The sequence below is a fragment of the Lissotriton helveticus genome, chromosome 10, assembly GCF_964261635.1.
Source record: "Lissotriton helveticus chromosome 10, aLisHel1.1, whole genome shotgun sequence".
In the NCBI taxonomy this organism is placed as follows: domain Eukaryota; kingdom Metazoa; phylum Chordata; class Amphibia; order Caudata; family Salamandridae; genus Lissotriton; species Lissotriton helveticus.
The window spans coordinates 884127011-884146674 of record NC_136071.1 but is presented as its reverse complement, the minus strand read 5'-3'; the positions used below and the strand labels follow the sequence as shown (position 1 = coordinate 884146674).

At 48.7% G+C, this 19664-nt stretch overlaps 1 pseudogene; it reads left to right on the top strand.

Moving 5' to 3' along the window:
* The first annotated feature begins 1067 nt into the window (after positions 1-1067).
* On the top strand, positions 1068-2636 carry LOC144784133 (uncharacterized; annotated as a pseudogene).
* Positions 2637-19664: the final 17028 nt, after the last annotated feature.

The window sequence follows — 19664 nt, the reverse complement described above, 5'->3', positions numbered from 1 at the left end:
CACAGCCACCCTTTGACCCCAGCCTTTGTTTTCAGTAATCAACCTTCCAAACGAAGAAGCAATCATTCACAGACTGGATTTTCATTGCCAAGTACAGCAGACCTGGGGGAGTGGGGCTGGAGAATAAATGCTCTCCCTAATACATACACCATTCCAGGGTATGCTTAAAGCCTTGGTCTTGACCACTTTGCAGCGAGCCAAACAGATTGCCTTGCTAGAAAGGTGGACATGTCATGGAGCCTGCAGAGGAGAGTAGTCGACCTTGCACACGTGGGGCACCAGGGGAAAGCCAAAACAAAGGCCCGTCTCCGGAACAAAGTATGGTTTCCTTGTATGGATACCATGGTTGATGACACTATTCGCGCCTGCCATGCGTGCAACATCACCAGCAATGACCCGGTACTTCACCCAGTCATCACCGAAGATCCGTGCCAAGACCAGTGGACTCAAGTCAGCAACGAAAAGGCAAGCCAAGCGCGAAAGGTGCAAGAGACTGGCATCCAAGTGTAAGACCAAGTCATAGTGAAAGATCGGCATCCAGGTTGGAAATAGCGCACACCATACGAGCCAGAGGTGTGGGAAGTCACGGAGGTGCGGGGAACCATGGTACCTGCCCGACATGGATATCGCACAATCGCAAGGAACATCTCCTGGTTCAAGAAAGAGAATACCAAGAGGAGCTGCGAGCGCGTCCAATATGGCCGCGTGAGCTTAGGGCTCCCGAGAACCCCGCTGCCCCGGGGTGTATCCTGACCTTCATCCTGTTGCTGGACCATGGGATTCGGTTGCAGTGGGTGAGCGGTGCCGGGTGCTGCAATTTGCGTCCCAATCGGCTGCGGAGCTCCGGAGGAGGGGGTCGGAGAAGATTGAGACCTGCGTGCCCAGAAGCCAGGGCCTCAAGTTGTAATCGAGCCCCGGCCGCAGTTCGTCAACATCGGGGCCGAAACCGGAAGTCTCCGGCTCGGCCCCGCGGAAGTTCCGGCTTCGTTCCCTGCGCCTACTGGACTGCCCCCTCCTCACGGCCTCCCACAGTTTGCATGATTGGGCGCACGGACGGTGGCACGCGCATGCCGTGGTGGCGTGGGGCTCAGCGCTGCCCCTGTATGAGCCGGAGCCCGGACCGCGGCTCCCGGCGTGGTTCAGCCCCCTTGAGGCCGCAGATATCGCCGCTCGTCCACAAGCCAGCACCTGCACCTCCGGGGCCGTCGCCCACCACCGCCACGACCGAGCCAACACCGATTTCCACTACTCCGATGGAATCCGCGGACGCTGCCACCCCCGTTAGGTCAGCTGGGCAACCGACTACGGCCCCTTCTGCCGCGGCAACACCTAGTAACGCAGCTGCTGAGCCAGGCACCCTGAGCTCAGCGGAGTCTGCTCTTCAGACACCGGTGACAGCAACAACTCCTGGTGGTGCGCAGAAGTCGGGCCAGACCCCGACTACAGGGTAAGCTGCAAATAAACCAGGTCTGATACCTGGTAAGCCTGGGTAGTCGTCGAACACCGCCACAAACTCTACAAGGCCAACCCGGTCTACTGCATCTCTGGCTCAGAAACCGGTCTAGGCCTCGACGCTTGCTAAGCAAACACAATCGCCGGCCTCTCAACCTCCAGAGCCTGCTCAATCTCTTGCACCCCAGACGGGCAGGCCTGTTCAATCTCCTGCCCTCAACCGGGCAAACCTGCCCAGTCCCCAACCAGATAGGGAGCAAGGCCGACCAGATCTCCTAGTGTGCAGCAGGAGAACGCCGCTCAGCCGCCTCCCGCCTCACAGCAAAATAAGCCCGGACAGACCCAGCACACACAGAAACCAGGCCAGAACCAGCAGAGGCCTGGTCAAGGCCAATAAAAACCAGATTAAACCCAGAACCAGGTGAACCAAAACCAGCAAACAACGGGTCAAAATCAAGGCCAAAGTCAACAGGACGTCGGTCGGAATCAGGCACAGAACCAGCAGCAACACAAGACGACACTGAACACATAACAGAGACCTGGTCAGTCCTGGACACAACCAGCAACAGAAGCCAAGCCAGAATCAACAGTGGACGCCAGGTCAGAGCCCAAACTAGGGCCAGAATCGACAGCAGTAACCAGGTCAGGGCCTAAACCAGAGCCAGTATCCCCAGCAGAAGCCGGGTCAAGACCCGAACCTGGGCCGGAATCAGCAGCAGAGGCCATACCAGGGGCTGTAGTAGGGCCAAAATCAACAGCGGAAGCCGGGCCAGGGGAGTGCATCCTGTGGCCTGGCCATCGCGCTGGGTACTGCATATCAAAGCTGTATATTGGGTGATTGGCGCGGCTTGGGTGATCGCTGTCCCCCTGGAATGAGGGCTTGTGCGGCGGATGATAGGCTGTACCGACGGAACAGGAGTCAATACAGTATAGCCCGTGCAGCTGTGACCGGTGTCAGGCACTTCGTCGTGGGATCTCTGCTGCTGCTCGAGCCACTCTCAGCGGTTTTTAAAATGGCGACAAAATCTGAAACGGAAAAACAACAATCTAAGACGGCTAGAGGGGCCAGATACACTCAAGCCAACAAGTTGGACCGTTACACGCAACCCAGGGGGTCGCCGACTGGGCTCGGGAAATCGCCAGATGGGAGTGCGGATCCCTCGGTAAGAAGATGGAGTCCTTAGATCATAAGCTTGACACGGTCACGATAGAGGTTAACTTGATCCAAGCAGACCTCACCAAGACCAGTGAGAAGGTAAAGTCACTAGACATCAAAAAAGCCAGTCTCACTGATGATGTGGCTTTGTTGCAACAGGAAGTTCATGATCTTAAAACCGCTAGTGACGTCGCAAGTCGCAAGTTGGACGAATATGAGGGGAGGGCCCGTAGAAACAATGTGCGTATTATTGGTGTGCCTGAAAAGGCTGAGGGACAGGCAGTTGACCTTTTTGTTGAAGCCATCATTCTCAATCAATTGAAACCCAGAGGCCTGGGAAATTGTTTTACAATGGAAAGAGCGCACAGGATACCGGGAGGGAGACCGCGACCTGGGGCACCACCCCGACCGATGATTGCGAGGGTGCTTAACTTCAGGGACAGAGATGCTATCCTGCAGGCCTCCAGGACCGGAGGTCCTCTGAAGTATGAAAACTCTACCCTAAGTTTTTTTCCGGACTTTACGCAGGCGGTACAGAAACAACGGCAAACCTTCATGGGTGTCAAAAGGAAACTTTGGGATAAAGGGCTGAAGTACGCCATGATGTACCCTGCCAAGTTGCGAGTTGAACATGCGGGCAAGGCGTGTTTCTTTGACAATCCCGAAATTGCCTCAGACTGGTTGGAGACTCTCTTCTCTCGGGATGAGCAATGGCGACGGAGCGGAGATGAGGATGAAGGCGCGCAGGAGCAAGACTAGGAACTAACATTGCTGCAGGTGGGGTTGGGCCGGGGTGGGGTAGGGCTCTGGCTGAACAGAATACGTAGACAAGTCCGCTGTAGAAATGGCTTATACGGGTCTGTTGGTAATTTTGGGGTTAGGTGGGGAATCGGGGGTCGTACTCCTCCTCAGAGTAACTTTTCAATAGTTCAGTAGTTAGATTATGGGGCGACAGGCACACTGCGAGTTGGGGGCGGATGAATACCGTGAGCAGGGGTGCTGGGTGGGGGTGGTGAGTGGGGTTTGTTTAGGGGTGGTGTATTTTGTTGTTTTTTTGTATTGTTTGTTATTGTATATCGAGGCATTGTACTGGAGAGTGGTCAATGGTTGGGGTGCAGCTGCTTATTCTGCATCTTTGATGATGGGGGGTAGGGAACTAAAGGTCTTGAGTTGGAATGTCAATGGGTTGGGTGATAAAATAAAGCGTAGTGTGGTTCTTCAGTATCTTAGACGGCATGCTGATGACGTTGCTCTATTGCAGGAAACTCATCTGGTTGGGAATATGTGTAAGGCGATGCATAGAATGGGATACAGATTGGCGGTGCATGCGGGCTTTACATCGGGCTCCAGGGGGGTGGGAATCGTTGCACGCAAGGCGCTTCCTTTTGTGATTGACTCTGTCTCCGAGGATGACAGGGGCAGGTATGTTGTAGTTACGGGTCGCTGGGAGGGACATGCTCTCTGCTTGTTGTCGGTTTATGTGCCTCCGGGCATGCAAGCTCTCACTTTCGCCGATTTGGGAAAAGCTCTGCTAGATCTCCCGCGTGGCTTATTGATTTTGGGAGGTGACTTTAATGCGGTGGTCTCTGGAGTTATGGATAGGCACCCTCCGCGGGTTATGGGGCGAGTTCAGAGATGGTTACCTGGCTTCCTTGAAGCCATGGGTTTGGTCGATGGCTGGAGACTGCTCCATCCGGACCAAAAACAGTACACCTTCCATTCGGGAGCTCATGGTAGTCTGTCTAGATTAGATTACTGTCTTGTGCCTGCAGCTCACGCATCTTATGTAGAGGAGGCGACGCATCTCGCTAGGGGTATCTCTGACCATTCGCCGCTCTGATTCCGTTTCGGTGTTGCCTTGCGGTCTGGGGGTAGGGTAGCCCCCATTAATTCCTGGCATCTGCGTAATCCTAAAATTAGAGGGGACCTGATCAAGGCACTAGACCACTATTTCTCAGAAAATGAGGGGTCGTGTCCTCGTCAATCACACTCTGGGAAGCCTTTAAGACGGTTGTTAGGGGTCAGGCTCTCTTGTTGATTGTAGGAGCAAAGAGAGACCGCAATAAGGAAATTGTTGACGTGGAGGCTGAGATAGGGGGCCTGGAGGCGGAATTGGAGCGGGAGTTGACTTGTGCTAAGCTACAAGTCCTAAATCTCAAACAGCATGTGTATAGATCGCTGGTCACGGATAGTGCTAAAGCCTTGAGTAGAGAGCAGCAGGGCCGGCTGTATGACGCCGGGGATAAAGCAGGAAAGTGAAGCTAAGGGTTGGTGGCAGCACCCTGCTTTGCTTGCGGAGTCCGTCTGCATAGCCATTGAGAGCCTGACACGAGCGGAGAGCTCGCTATTATTTTGCATTGATTCTACACCAATTTAATACGTCTTTTAAAAATTGTATGTGTGCATTTTAAATTTCGTTATTCTCTGTGACTAAAATTTTTTGTTGTGCAGGTTTGCTTCTTGTTGCCTCTCGTGGCACACTCTCCCCGGCCATCAGGGTCTGGAGAGGGGAGTGCGAGGCGCCATCTTGGGTGGGTGTCTCCCGGGAGCCTGGACGCAGTCAGCGTTCTAGTGCTTCCCGAGGGAGAACATAAGAGGGCCAAGACGACGGGGCTCGCGGTGAATCTAAGGGTTGGTGGCAGCACCCTGCTTTGCTTGCGGAGTCCGTCTGCATAGCCATTGAGAGCCTGACACGAGCGGAGAGCTCGCTATTATTTTGCATTGATTCTACACCAATTTAATACGTCTTTTAAAAATTGTATGTGCGCATTTTAAATTTCGTTATTTTCTGTGACTAACGTTTTTTGTTGTGCAGGTTCGCTTCTTGTTGCCTCTCGTGGCACACTCTCCCCGGCCATCAGGGTCTGGAGAGGGGACTGCGAGGCGCCATCTTGGGTGGGTGTCTCCCGGGAGCCTGGACGCAGTCAGCGTTCTAGTGCTTCCCGAGGGAGAACATAAGAGGCAATGTGCCTCCGGGAGCGCAGCGGACGGGCGCAGCGGACGGGCGCAGCGGACGGGCGCAGCGGGCGCGACGGTGGCGCGCCTAAGGTAAGCCCGTCTGTGCCCGTCCGTGACCGCACGGGACCAGGGCCATGTCACTCTGCCCGCTCTCCTATCCACACATACACTACCCAGGAACTCCTATACCTTAGACCTCCAGCGTCCCTTTGCCCCTCACTCCCCTGCTACACGCTTAAACGCCTGAGCGATCTAGGTATTTCTCAGGTCATTTTACCACCTGGACCAAATTATAAACGCAGTATGGTATCCATTAAACCCCCTATTAGCTCCAATCTACCTCTGCTCAATTTGGATTGTATGTACCTTAATACTAGATCTTTGGTGAAGCATCAATTGGACATATTTCTGCTACTTACTTCGCAGAAACCCGACCTATTACTACTCACTGAGACCTGGCTTACTGAGAATTCGCAGCCCGATATACTGGCCTCACTCCCATCAGACTACTATATATTGGCAGTAAATCGCGCCCCAGGTAAAGCTGGAGGGGGAGTGGCGGCCATTATTAATAAAAAACATAACTTTATCAGTCGCCCGTCCCTGCTGCTACCTGGCACTGAAAATCTAGTCATAAAAACTGATACTGAGAAAGGCGCCATAGCCCTGGTTTTACTCTACCGTCCCCCACAATCTATGCCCGCCTTTCCCTCAGGACTCGCCGAACAAATAGCATCAATCACTATGAAATACCCTCATACCATCCTTATTGGAGATTTTAATCTGTGGTTTGACAACCTGGACACTGACACCCAAGCTAGAGAATTGTTTGATTTACTCACCGACATCAATATGACCCAATTCATACAGTCTTCCACTCATGAGAAAGGCCACCATCTTGACCAATTATGGTCGCATAATCTCCCTCTATCATCTATCCTGATTCAGCCCTGTATTTGGTCAGATCACCATTTTGTTTATTTTTCCCTTCAAGTAAGGAGACAACATCAGACTTCTTCTCAGCCTGGAGGGGAAACTCGCAAATGGGGGGCGATAGATCTTTCTGCTTTTCTGGACACTTTGTTTTCTACTCTGCCATCACTTGACGACATGGGGGACGTAGATGATATCTATGAGGCGCTCTTCTTGTGGATCCAAAGTGCTGCCAATATTCATGCCCCTTATGTAAAATTCTCCCGCTCACGCGACAAAGAGGCTCACAAATGGTTCTCTGCGGACCTCAAACAACTCAAATTAGAGGTCAGGCAAAAAGAGAGAATCTGGCGCAGAAATTATCTTCCACAAGATAAAGAGGTCTACTGCCTGAGCCGTCGTCTCTACCAAAAAACCATCCTTAAGAGGAAGACCGATTATTTTTCAGGCATAATTCTGAAATCCCAGAATCAAACTAAAGACATCTTTAGAATAGTGAACGACCTCTGTAACGATGAGCGTACGTCACTACCTATCGCACAATCTCAAGCTTTATGTGATGATTTGAATAATTACTTTATTAACAAAATCATTGCAATCAAACAAAGTATACCACTACACCCTGCCAGCAACATTACTGAGGACACATACATGAATCCAAAGATCTTAGACCACATCCCCCGATTGATTCCAAACAATTGTCAGAACTTCTTCAACGGATCAAATCAGGGTCACCTAATGATATCTGTCCCCCTTCTATCTTTAGAGAATTAGGCCTATCCCTCCCACATGCACTCCTGCCTATTCTCAATGAATCCCTCAGACGAGGCAGAGTCCCCACAGATTTTAAAAAAGCTCTCCTTATACCTTTGGTAAAAAAACAAGGGAAGGATCCTTCGGATCTTACAAACTACAGACCTATCTCCCTGCTGTTCCAAAACAATAGAGGAAGTGAAGAGGTCTTGACAGAATCACCCTCCAATCCGATATGCATAAACAAAGAGATTCTATCAATGTGTGGTGATGTGAAATTTTTATTTTTTATTTTTGTGGGTGGTGGAATAATTAACTCTCTCTTAGGGTGGTAAAGATGAGAGCACTATGTGCTTGTTAAAATACCCCTCACACACTAAAAAAATCCATTAGTGTCATGCTTCATCATTGGGGTCTTCCCGTCCCTCTACGGGGCGGGGCGTGCTACGACCTGACGAACTACGCGGGAGCACTGATAAGGTGACAAGGCTATGTGACAGTGCAAGGTGAGTGGTGTCAGTGAAGTGTAGGGACCTAGTAATGTGTGGGAATTAAAAAAGCTAAAAATCCTCTGGCTAGTGGAAAAAAACAATTTATTCACTTCCCTAGCTGGGGACGTTAAGAAGGGGGTTTTGAGGTAGAGCAAATAACTACTATCAGGTCTACATGTTTCGTAAGCAGTCCCCTACTGCTTACTCATCAGGACCTTCTAGTGGCCCCTACTAGGAAATAGCTCAGTTTCTAAGTATGATAAGCCTGTCGTCCTAAAAACTAGCAGTAAAAATCCACTGTTAGTTTTAGCTTCAGGGCATGAGCTGGCCCAAGGGAAGCAAAAAATGTATCAAAAGAGATGACCTGAATATGGTCTCTGTAAAGAAAATGGGAGAAAAAAGGGGGAGAGAGGAAAGCACAAATCTTTACAATTGTAACTGTAATTTGTCTTTAGGCACAATTTATTATTAGCGCCACAAGTCCCACTTGTCATTCATATTTGCCCATTTGATAAACAATTTACTTAAGACTTTATGGACAGAGTGATGGTTCAATCTGCCATCCCCTGAACGTTCGTTTTATGCCCGAACATTGTGTTGCCCCACGTAATTAGGGCGGGTTCATCTCAGCACACGCACACTCACAACTCGATACACACTTAGGCACCACACAGGGTTAAAAACGAGGGACCCGATTCTTTCGTATTTCAATACTAGTAATAGTGTTAAAAAGATCATTAAAATCCCATAAGGCACACCCATGTTGTTAGATAGATTGCGATACATACTGCTAAGGTGCATGTGATATGCGCCATGAGCTGACAGTCGGTAGGTATTCACCGCGGTAATCTGAAAAAAAGGAAACCACGCCCTTAGCGTCATAAACCACACACATACATACATCTTGGCCCCTGTCTCTTAGGCCAAGTGTTTAGAGACCTTTGGCACAGTCTATTACTCACAATGTCCGCATAAGTCTATTGCCTTACTCCTACCCGTGCTGCCGCTCTGAAGAGTGATCGCGTCTGGAGTAGAGTGATCATATAAGCTCCACTGAGCGCTGGTGTCGCGTTTGATGTCTGATTGCAAGACTAGCGTGCTGACCTAAGATGGCTGCCATCGATGGAACCAAGGGTGTGCTTAACGGAAGTCTTTCCTCAGTATCTACTATATTTGTCAAAAAACTATCTGCCCAAATTTCCTTAATAGATTAGTTTTTTATTATTATTAAATATGCTCGATTGTCCTTCTTGTTGGTTGTTATTACCGGACAATGGTGCTAATTGTGGGAGACTCACACTAGGACCAGCGGAAGGATATAGCGGGCTGCTATAGAGTCTGGGTGGCCACTGTTGATAGTTCAAGGGGCTTGTGCCCAGGTTGTGTTGCCGAATCGCTAACAATTTCTAACGGGTGAAGGCTGTCAGTGGCGGATATCCTCAAGGTGCTGAGTGATACTGCCAAATATATAAGAGGGAAATATATTTATAAGTTTAGCACATTTTGCGGACTTACGCTTTGGGATAGATAAATAATATGCAAAACGTTCATTTAACTGTGTGGTATCATTGGCGGTGGTAACAATTTCTAACGGGTGAAGGCTGTCAGTGGCTGATATCCTCAAGGTGCTGAGTGATACTACCAAATATATAAGAGGGAAATATATTTATAAGTTTAGCACATCTTGCGGACTTACGCTTTGGGATAGATAAATAATATGCAAAACGTTCATTTAACTTTGTAGTATCATTGGCGGTGGTAAGGTGAATAACAGACTTTTTTGTCCATCAATGGGCTCTTGAGGGTGAACAAAGTTGGTGTGTGTAGCCCACGGGGGTGGTACCTATCAATGGGTAGTGGGTTGATCTACAGCTGACCCCACGGTATTTCATCGTTCAACCCATGCTTATTAGACTGGACACGAAAAACCCATCTTTGTTCTTTTTCCAGTAGATATTTCTCATTGTCAATCTGTTCGATCACTGTCCAGGCTATGTCCTCAGGTTTGTGCCCACTTTCTAGGAAGTGGTTGGTTAATTTCGTACTTGACTTCTTGCATTTGATAGTACTTTTGTGCTCGCCTATTCTTATCTTTACAGCCCTGCTTGTCATGCCAATGTACTCGAGATTGCAGGGGCAGGTAATTAGGTAGACGACATTGGAACTGTTGCAGTTGCTGAAGCTTCTCTGCTCCCATGTAGTCCCATTGTTGAAAGTCAGTTTTTTGCTTTTTTTGGTGAGGCAGCATACCTTGCATCCACCACATGGGTAGTGTCCTTGTACAAAACTAGAGTTACCTGGGGTATTGACCTCCTTGGGTCTGGTGTGTACCAGTATATCTCTCACACTCTGAGCTCTTTTGTGTGAAAACATGGGTTTCGGAATTTCGAGACCTCCACTGTTAAGAATCTTCCAATTCTTATTAATGATCTTGGTTACTTGATCCGAGCTAGTGTTATATGTAGTGATACATATAGGTCTCTGCACTTCCACTTTTTTCACTTTCTCTTCAAGGAGGCTCTCTCTGCAGTTGTTCCTTGCTCTTTTGTACGCTTGATCGATGATCCTTTGGGGATAGTTCCTCTTTTGTAGCTTCTTCCGTAGATCGTTGGACTGTGATTTGAAATTGGCAATTTCAGTGCAATTCCTACGAAGTCGCAGAAACTGTCCGTAGGGTAGATTGTCCCTCAGATGTCTAGGATGGAAGCTTTGGTACATCAAAAGACAGTTCTTTGAGGTGCTCTTAAAGTGTGTTGTTGTCATCAGTCTGCCATGTTTGGGAAAAATATTCAGGTCAAGAAATACCAGGTTGGTATTGGTGGTGACACTGGTAAATTTAAGGAACTCGTCTTGGTAGTTTAGCCACGTGAGGAACTGCTGGGCGGTCTTATCATCTCCATCCCAGATGATAAGGATATCATCGATGTATCTCTTCCAGGTCAAGATCTTTGTTCGGAATGGGTTGCTGGTATTAAGTATCTTTGTTTCCTCAAGATGGTGAACATAGAGACCAGCTATGCTTGGAGCAAATGTGCTTCCCATGCTGGTCCCATGTTTTTGAAGGTATAGGGTGCCGTTGTGTTAAAAAAAGTTCTCCTTTAGTGCCAACGAGCAGCACTCCATCACTACATTTCGTGGGGTTTGATACTCCCAGTCATCTGCGAAGAGAACATCTTCGATTATTGCCAGAGTTTCATTGTGGGGCAAGCTAGTGTACAAACTTTCTACATCACAGCTGATTAACAGCTGTGTGTTTGGATCAAATGACACCTCCTCGAGTAGATTTAGCACATCCTTAGTGTCTCTAAGGTAAGTCGATGTCCTTTGTACCATGGGTCTTAGAAATGCATCTGCAAATCTAGAGACTGGTTCAAGGACCGATCCAATCCCCGATACGATGGGTCTGCCCGGGGGGGGTTCTCCAGGTCCTTATGAATCTTCGGTAAGATGTATAAGTAGGGGGTTCTAGGGTTTTTCTGACATAGAAACTCCCCTTCTTTGTTAGTGATCCAATTATGGGACAATGCCTCCTCTACCATTGTTTTGATTTTGATTGTTATTCTCTCCGTGGGGTTTGTCAATAGGATCTCATAGTTTCTTTTATCTTGGAGTAACCTTGTGCACTCCTTGTCATATTGTTCTCTGTTTAGTAACACAGTTGCACCCCCCTTATCCGCTGGTTTTATGACCACTCCTCTGTTGTTACTTAATTCACGAAGTGCTTGTCGTTCTTCGTTTGAAACATTTTGGAAGACTCGTTTCTGCATTGGATCAAGGGCTTCGAGATCTTTCATAACCGCCTTTTCGAAGGTTAAAAGTTCGATGGGGAGTGTGTTGTTCATGGGAGTGAAGGTGGATCGTGGCTTGAGTCCTGTGTCACCTTGATCATAGTTATTCTTTTTATCTTTAAAGAAGACCTGCAGTTTAATTCTCCTTATAAATTCCTGGATTTCTTTACAAAGGTGTAACTTGTCCATATTGGCAGTGGGGACATATCCTAAGCCTTTTTCTAGTACTTTTTTCTGTGATTCAGATAGCTCCGTACCCGTGAGGTTTACAACTAGACTTATTTCTGGTTCTTCGATGCCCCTGTCATACTCCTGGTTGACATTCTCGGAGTTCCTTCTTCTTCGGTGTCCCAGTGTACGGAGTTGCCTCTCCGGTTCCTCCCCTTGTTCTGTCCTCGGCGTGCCCCTAAAAAAGGAGCCGAATTTTCAAAATACCCATAGTCTTGTTGGTATCCCCATGGTGGGAAAGGGCCATTAGGATGTTGAAAAGGCGGTGGGCCATATTGTTGTGGAGGATACATCATTGGCTGAGGGTAGCTGTTCCATCCCCGCATGCCACGATGGTTGGGTCGTCGAAAATTTCTTCGTGTGCCCTGGTACCTTGGGCTTTTGTTACCACTTGAGTTGGAGCTGTTAGATCCAGCATCCGATGAATCATCATTAGGAGCGTTGTCACTCGATCACATGCACCTTAGCAGTATGTATCGCAATCTATCTAACAACATGGGTGTGCCTTATGGGATTTTAATGATCTTTTTTAACACTATTACTAGTATTGAAATACGAAAGAATCGGGTCCCTCGTTTTTAACCCTGTGTGGTGCCTAAGTGTGTATCGAGTTGTGAGTGTGCGTGTGCTGAGATGAACCCGCCCTAATTACGTGGGGCAACACAATGTTCGGGCATAAAACGAACGTTCAGGGGATGGCAGATTGAACCATCACTCTGTCCATAAAGTCTTAAGTAAATTCTTTATCAAACGGGCAAATATGAATGACAAGTGGGACTTGTGGCGCTAATAATAAATTGTGCCTAAAGACAAATTACAGTTAAAATTGTAAAGATTTGTGCTTTCCTCTCTCCCCCTTTTTTCTCCCATTTTCTTTACAGAGACCATATTCAGGTCATCTCTTTTGATACTTTTTTTGCTTCCCTTGGGCCAGCTCATGCCCTGAAGCTAAAACTAACAGTGGATTTTTACTGCTAGTTTTTAGGACGACAGGCTTATCATACTTAGAAACTGAGCTATTTCCTAGTAGGGGCCACTAGAAGGTCCTGATGAGTAAGCAGTAGGGGACTGCTTACGAAACATGTAGACCTGGTAGTAGTTATTTGCTCTACCTCAAAACCCCCTTCTTAACGTCCCCAGCTAGGGAAGTGAATAAATTGTTTTTTTCCACTAGCCAGAGGATTTTTAGCTTTTTTAATTCCCACACATTACTAGGTCCCTACACTTCACTGACACCACTCACCTTGCACTGTCACATAGCCTTGTCACCTTATCAGTGCTCCCGCGTAGTTCGTCAGGTCGTAGCACGCCCCGCCCCGTAGAGGGACGGGAAGACCCCAATGATGAAGCATGACACTAATGGATTTTTTTAGTGTGTGAGGGGTATTTTAACAAGCACATAGTGCTCTCATCTTTACCACCCTAAGAGAGAGTTAATTATTCCACCACCCACAAAAATAAAAAATAAAAATTTCACATCACCACACATTGATAGAATCTCTTTGTTTATGCCTATCTCCCTGCTGCCCTATCTCTCAAAGGTGTTGGAGGCTCATGTCTCTAAGAGTGTCTCTAATTTCATCGAGACCACCAACTACTTGGAGCCTAATCAAGCGGGGTTCCGCCCGGGTCACTCAACAGAGGCGGTGATCCTGGCGGTTCAGGACAACCTTAGAGCCAATGCGGATGTCGATACACACCAAGCCCTGGTGCTGCTCGACCTCTCGGCTGCGTTCGACACGGTTGACTATGACATCTTGCTCAACCGTGTCGAACAGGCCGGCCTGAGAGGACCAGCGTTGAGCTGGATTACATCCTTTATCGAGGGCCGGAGTCAGGCAATTCAACTGGGCAGCTTTATAGGCACTAGGCATACGTCCACCTGCGGAGTTCCGCAGGGGTCGTCATTATCCCCCTTATTATTTAATCTTTATCTCCGCCCTCTTCTTTATTCCCTTAAGAAGTTTAAAGTCACGGTGTTCAACTACGCGGACGACATACAGCTATTATTTCATCGGAACATCCCTGATGCTGTGTCCGAATTTCAGAACACCATGAAACACATCCAATGCTGGATGAACGAAAACCATCTAAAACTCAACCCGGGCAAAACAGAACTACTTTTGCCCGGGAACAGTTTATCCAGCTGGAGTGTTAACTTCTGGCCAGCAGACCTGGGCATCCCCCCTGTAAGGTTCACTGCTGTAAAGAGCCTAGGCATCACGCTCCACTCGGACCTGTCCTTAAAAACCCAGGTGGGCGCCGTGGTCTCAGCAAGCTTTTTCCAAATGAGGAAAATAAAAAAAATTGCTCACCTCCTCACCCAGTCTGCCTTAATTCAGGTTACTATCGCCTTGGTCATGTCCCGCCTGGACTATTCCAACAGCGTCTATCTGGGACTCCCAGTGGGCCTGTTGAAGAGACTTCAACTTGTCCAGAATCAGGCGGCTAGACTCATTTTACAACAGCCAAAATGGTCTTCTATTAAACCAGGACTAGAAAAGCTACACTGGCTTCCGATTTGCCAGCGCATAGCCTTTAAAGCAGGTTGTATCACCTTCAAGGCCACACAAGATAAAGGCCCTGCCTTTATTCATCGTCTGATTTCTAAATATATACCCACCAGAAGTCTGCGCTCTGCTCATAAATCCCTACTGGAGGTGTCTCGCTTTAAAAGGAAGCGACAGGGAGGCTGCTGCTTTCGCCATCTAGCAGCCTCACTTTGGAACTCCATCCCCTTACCGATTAGGCAGAGTAAGGATCTACTCACCTTTCGTAAGGGATTAAAAACGTGGCTGTTCTCTCAAGCCTACCATTAGCCATTGTTAGCTTAGTGTTATGTTGGACGGATTCTTCACTTTTCCTATAGCGCCATGAAGCCCACGGGCGTACGAGCGCTTTACAAATTGATTTTAACATAACATAACATAACAAAGCTTATCGCTTGATTGGACAAGAAGGATAGGGCAGATCGGGTTGTCCCAGAGATTGTGATGGGGAGCTGACTACACCTCACAGAACTCCAGAATATTGTAGATAGCTTTGCGGATTATTTTCACACTGTATACACTTCGGTCTCGGACCTCCAGGAGGAGGACTCCCGGTTGATGCTGCGAGACTTGCAGCTCCCGTGTATGGCCAGGGAGGACCGTGAGTTTATGGACGGTGCCCTTACCGTAGACGAGGTAACCCATTGAATTTGGGTAAGGCGTTAAGGCCCAACGGCATCCCAATTGAGTTGTACAAGCTTCGACCTGATAAGATTGCCCCCTACCCGAGAAATATGTTCATTGAAGCCCGGGAGAAGGGTATACTGCCCTTTGATCATAGAGTAGCTTCTATAGTGGTTATTCATAAGGAGGGCAAGCCCAAATCAAGTTGTGCCTCATATAGGCCTATCTCGTTACTAAACCCTGAACCCAAGATCCTTGCTAAGATCCTTTCCACTAGATTGTTTAAGGTGATCAGCGGTTTGATACACCCTGATCAATCGGGTTTTATCCCTCATAGGAATACGGCCCTCAATCTGCATAGGTTGCATGGTGTGATCGCTAGGGCCCACACCCTGCTGGAGCCAACTGTCATAGCATCGCTTGATGAGACGATGGCCTTTGATACGGTGGAATGGCCTTATCTGTGGGCCGTCCTGGCTAAATTCGGCTTTGGCTCTGATTTTATCCGCTGTGTTTGATTGTTATACACTGAACCCCTTGCCCAGGTAGTGGTGAATGGCTGGGTCTCGTCACCATTTTGTCTTGGGCGGGGCACCCAACAGGGTTGTCCTCTTTCCCCCCTTTTGTTCTTGTTAGTTATGGAACCGCTGGCCGCCTGGATCCGATGGGAGCCCTCTGTTCGGGGTCTCAGGTGGTCGCCACAGTGGGAGGATAGGATCTCTTTGTATGCAGATGATATTTTACTTTATTTAGCCTCGCCTAGGAAATCTCTGGATGCTGTTTGTGATGTGTTCGCTTCTTTTGGTAGGTCCTCGGGGCTATCTATAAATTGGGGAAAATCGCACTTATTCGTTCTCAGTGGGGAAACTCCGCTTCTACCGCGAAATTGTCAGATTCAAATAGCTGAAGATGGGTTTAAGTATTTGGGGATATTTGTATCATTGGACCCCATTGTCCGCTACGTGAGGAATCTTCTTTCCCCCTTGGTCAGACTCAGAAGCGATGTGGCCGGATGGAAGAGGCTCCCTCTCTCCCTGCTGGGGAGTGCAACCCTTTTCAAAATGATGTCTTTACCTCACTTTTTTTACGCCCTTCAAAATACATTAGATGTCATGCCAGCTAGTTACTTTCGTGAGGTGGAAGGGTTACAACGTAGTCTGTTATTTATTTATTTATTTATTTATCTACTTGTTAAGAGCGGCTGCCACCCCAAGGGTATCCTGGCGCTGAGACTGCAACTATCCTGCTGGCCAACTGTCACTACCTAAGTTTAGGGAACAGAAAAGTTTTGAGGTTCTTTTTAAAAGGGGTAAAATCCTGTGTGCACCTCAGCACCAGCGGAAGAGTGTTCCAGAGTGTGGCAGCCGCGAAACTAAACGCACGGCCGCCCATCCTCACTCTATTGACCCTAGGAACTGTGACTAGGAACGCGGAGGCAGATCTTAAAGGTCTGGCAGCGCAATACCAAGAGAAGAGGTTTTGAAGCGAGGTCGGTCCCTGTCCATGCAAAGCCTTAAAGACAAGGCAGAGAGCCTTAAAACAGATTCTCTCTTGGATGGGCAACCAGTGAAGGTCTGCTAAAGCACCTGAAGAAGAGGCAGAACGAGCGCGGGATAGGGCCAATTTAGCTGCCATATTTTGGACCCTCTGCAGCTTTAGAATCAGTGTTTTTGGGGCTCCCAAAAGTAGTGCATTGCTGTAGTCTAATCGACTAAGAATAGAACTGCGCACTACTTCTGCCCTTACCTCCTCAGGAAGGAGCGGTAAGATCTTGCGTAAGGCACGGAGTAAGCCCATACAGCCCGCTATGGTTCTATTCACCGATGCATCAAGCTGCAGATTGGGTTCAAATAGGACTCCCAGATTTCGGGCCGAAATGGCCGCCTCCACCGTACCTGGAATAGATGTCGGCCAAAAATCGTCCGGAAGCGGGCGGGGGGTACGGTCTAGAGAGCAATGAAGGACCTCCGTTTTGGAGCCGTTAAATTGGAGCGAATTGGCTCGTAGCCATTCCGCAGTGGCCGACATGCAGCGGTGGAAAGTGTCACTCGATATTGCCCTGGTACCCTCAAATGAAAAAATCAATTGGGTGTCATCGGCATAATTGATGACAGATATGCCGAATGACTTTACCAGGGCAACCAGGGGGCGTAAGTATAGATTAAACAAGATCGGACTGATCGCCGATCCCTGGGGGACACCCTGAGCCACATGCTGCACGGCGGAACGAAAAGGTGGTAATGCCACTGCCTGCTGTCTGTCACTGAGATAAGATGTTATCCATCTCAAAGCCAAATCAGTGACTCCTGCACTCCGGAGGCGGTCCAGTAAAACTGCATGGTTTACCGTGTCGAACGCGGCCGACATGTCGAGCAGCACTAAAAATGCTGACTTTCCCATGTCGACACGCGTTCGAAGATCGTCCAGCACGGTAACCAACGCAGTCTCCGTGCCGTGAGCCGGCCTAAAGCCGAACTGTGATGTATCCAGGCCGGAGTTGCTTTCCAGAAAGTTGGACAGTATTTTTGTGACCCACTTCTCTACCACCTTTATAATAAAAGGAAGGAGCGAAATAGGCCTATAGTTGGCCGGGCTCAAAGGGTCCAAAGAGGCCTTTTTAAGCAGTGGTGTAACAATTGCCATCTTCCAACTATCTGGCACTGTTGCTGTATTCAGTGACTGGCAGCAGATGGCATGGAGCGGAGGAAACAGCTCTGTTTGAAATGCCTTCCAGATCTTATGAGGCATAGGATCCAATGGTGATCCTGAGGACACACCATTTGCTAGGACACAGAACTCCTCCAAGGAAGGACTAGGAAAGCAGGACAGCTGAGTCTCCGTAGGAGGGGGTTCTGCAGAAGGAGGCAGGGTAGATGTAGGCAGGCCAACAGTCTGCAGTCCACTCAAGATTTTCTTAATCTTATCCTCAAACGCAGAGGCCACGGCATCACACAATTCCTGGGTTACGGGGATAGCCGGCACAGTACAAGGCGGGTTAGCTAAATTATCAACCGCCTTGAACAAAGCCTGCGATTTGTTAGGGGCCTTGGCCAGCATATCTACCAGAAATTGAGCCTTGGCCTTCTTCAGCTGGATCTTATATTCCTGCAGGGCAGCTTTATAGGTTGCCCTATCAGCCTCCCTATAGTCCCTTCTCCAGAGTCGTTCCGCCCGTTTACAACGGAGCTTGTGCTGTCCAAGCTCATCAGTGAACCAGGCATTAGTTCTTCTAGGTCTATCCCTCACTTTCCTGAGAGGGGCCAAGACGTTCAGAGATATCTCAATCTGCTGGCGGAAAACCTGATAGCTTTTTTCCACACTCTCTTTCACCATGAATGGTCCAGGCAACAGACTCGGTCTAATCGGTTGTTTCAGTAGACGAGTCCATTGCCTACCAAGCTTAGTAGCACCTGGCTCCCCTGTCCTTAGTGAACCGGGCAGGGAGATAGAGAGTGGGACCAGAGTATGATCCGTCCAGCATTGATTCATGACCTCCCCTACTGCAACCAGGTCTTTATCGGCAAATACAAGATCTAAAGTGTGCCCTTTGATGTGCGTAGGTGCTAGAACCAGCTGTGCAAGTTGAATATTAGTGCATGCTTGGCAAAGCTCTCTATATGCCAGATCTTGAGGGCCGGAAGGCCAGAGGTTAAAATCCCCTAACACTACTAACCTGGTATGGGAATTTGAGAGGTCATAGATATGGTCGATCAATGGCTGAATGGCCGTGGTGGTTGAGGCGGGTGGCCTATAACACAGCAGTCCAGTTATCAAAGTACCACTCTGGGCTGTGATGGAAAAACCCATGGTCTCAAACCCTGGTACATCCTTTACTTCCAACTGTAAGAAGGAGATTGAGTCCCTGTATATATAGCCAATACGGCCCCCCCTCCCCGTTGTTCGAGGGGAGTGTTTTATGAGATAGCCCGAAGGACAGGCCCACCCGAGTTCCACTGCGCAGTCTGAATTAGTCCACGTTTCTGTGACGAAAAGGACGTCTAGCTGCAAGGACTCAATCAGAAGAGCAATTTCCACATGATGTTTAACAAGCGACCGGACGTTCAATAGGCCACAGGATAGTACTGACATAGGAGAAGGAGTCCTAGAACAACCATCCCCTACGGTAGAATCAGTATGAGAGTCCTGTGGATCTACTAAGGAGATAGGCAACCAAAAAGTGGCCGAGGTAGATGCACCGGCACCGGACGCGCCCGGGACGCGAACGGGCGCAAACGGGCTTACCTCTGGCGCACCTCCGGCGCGCACCCGCTGCGCGTCATCGCTGCGCTCCGACCGTCTGCCCATTATTTATAACCCTACACGTGGGAGGAGTGTGAGGGGAGGAACTATTCCCCTATCAAAGATGGCGCCCGTAACTCGGCTGCCACGAATGCCCTCACAAAGATGGCGGCCGCAAAGGCACCCAATGTCAGTCCCTAGCTGCCCTGATTCCTGCAAATGCAGGGTGAACCACTCATTTAACGTGCGTGTCAGAACTAGCGCAGCGCTAGGAGTCCGGGGTACACAGCGCTAAAATAAGTAAGTAGAAAAAAGCGACGCAACTAAAATATCCAAAACGACAAGATTATAAGGTTTTTAAAAAGTTACAGCAGCCAGCGCGCTCAGCAGCAAATCTACCTGTGCGTGGATCTTCTGGCGCTTAAATGCGCTCCTGCGCGCTCTTCAGGACGTGGGAGGAGTGTGAGGGGAGGAACTATTCCCCTATCAAAGA